Below are 1,542 nucleotides of genomic sequence, written 5' to 3'. Positions count from 1 at the left end.
TTTTTAATTAATTAATTGTTTCAATTTTAATTATATCTTATCTTTAATTTTCAAAAATCACTAACTACTTTTTAAAAATTATTTTCGAAATTCTCTATCTCTCCTCTTCTTCTATTTATTTATTTATTTACTAACACTTCTCTTCACCCCTCTTCATCGCAAATCACTGCCTTTATCCTTACCCATTCTTCTTTACTCTTCTTCCCTTTCTTCTTCTACTAATAATAAGGATCCTCTTTACTGTGACATAGAGGATTCCTCTTCCTTTTCTTTTTCTCTTCTCTTTCATATGAGCAGGAATAAGGAAAATGGCATCTTTGTTAAAGCTGATCCAGAACTTGAAAGGACTCTGAAGAGGAAACTAAGAGAAGCTAAATTACAACAATCCAGAGACAACCTTTCTGAAATTTTCGAACAAGAGAAGGAGATGGTAGCCAAACCCAACAACAATAATACAAGGAGAATGCTAGGTGATTTCACTAAACCAACATCTAAATTTGATGGAAGAAGCATCTCCATTCCTGCCATTGGAGCAAACAATTTTGAGCTGAAACCTCAATTAGTTGCTTTAATACAATAGAACTGCAAGTTTCATGGACTTCCATCTGAAGATCCTTATCAGTTTTTAACTGAGTTCTTGCAGATTTATGAGACTGTTAAGATGAATGGAGTAGATCCTGAAGTCTACAGGCTCATGCTTTTCCCTTTTGCTGTAAGAAACAGAGCTAGGACATGGTTGGACTCACAACCTAAAGATAGCCTAGACTCTTGTGATAAGCTGGTCACGGCCTTCTTGGATAAATTCTTTCCTCCTCAAAAGCTGAGCAAGCTTAGAGTGGACGTTCAGACCTTCAAACAAAAAGATGGTGAATCCCTCTATGAAGCTTGGGAAAGATACAAGCAGATGACCAAAAAGTGTCCTTCTGACATGTTTTCAAAATGGACCATATTAGATATATTCTATTATGGTCTATCTGAGTTTTCTAAAATGTCATTGGACCATTCTTCAGGTGGATCCATTCACCTAAAGAAAATGCCTACAGAAGCTCAAGAACTTATTGACATGGTTGCAAATAACCAGTTCATGTACACTTCTGAGAGGAATTCTGTGAATAATGGGACACTTCAAAGGAAGGGAGTTCTTGAAATTGATGCTCTGAATGCCATATTGGCTCAGAACAAAGTGTTGACTCAACAAGTCAACATGATTTCTCAAAGTCTGAATGGATGGTGAAATGCATCCAACAGTACTAAAGAGGCAGCTTCTGTAGAAGCTTATGATCCTGAGAACCCTGCAATAGCAAAGGTAAATTACATGGGTGAACCTTATGGGAACACCTATAATTCATCATGGAGAAATCATCCAAATTTCTCATGGAAGGATCAACAAAAGCCTCAACAAGGCTTTAATAATGGTGGAAGAAACAGGCTTAGCAATAACAAGCCTTTTTCATCATCTTCTCAGCAACAGACAGAGAATTCTGAGCAGAGCCCTTCTAATTTAGCAAATTTAGTCTCTGATCTGTCAAAAACCACCTTAAG

At 36.6% G+C, this 1,542-nt stretch overlaps 1 non-coding gene across 1 annotated transcript; it reads right to left on the bottom strand.

The window, feature by feature from the left end:
• Positions 1 to 826: 826 nt before the first annotated feature.
• Positions 827 to 930, bottom strand: LOC127746354 (small nucleolar RNA R71). Its single transcript, XR_008007973.1, has one exon. It is a non-coding gene; the product is annotated as a small nucleolar RNA R71 (small nucleolar RNA).
• Positions 931 to 1,542: the final 612 nt, after the last annotated feature.

Source organism: Arachis duranensis, chromosome 3, assembly GCF_000817695.3.
Source record: "Arachis duranensis cultivar V14167 chromosome 3, aradu.V14167.gnm2.J7QH, whole genome shotgun sequence".
In the NCBI taxonomy this organism is placed as follows: domain Eukaryota; kingdom Viridiplantae; phylum Streptophyta; class Magnoliopsida; order Fabales; family Fabaceae; genus Arachis; species Arachis duranensis.
This window is presented reverse-complemented; position numbering and strand designations above follow the sequence as displayed.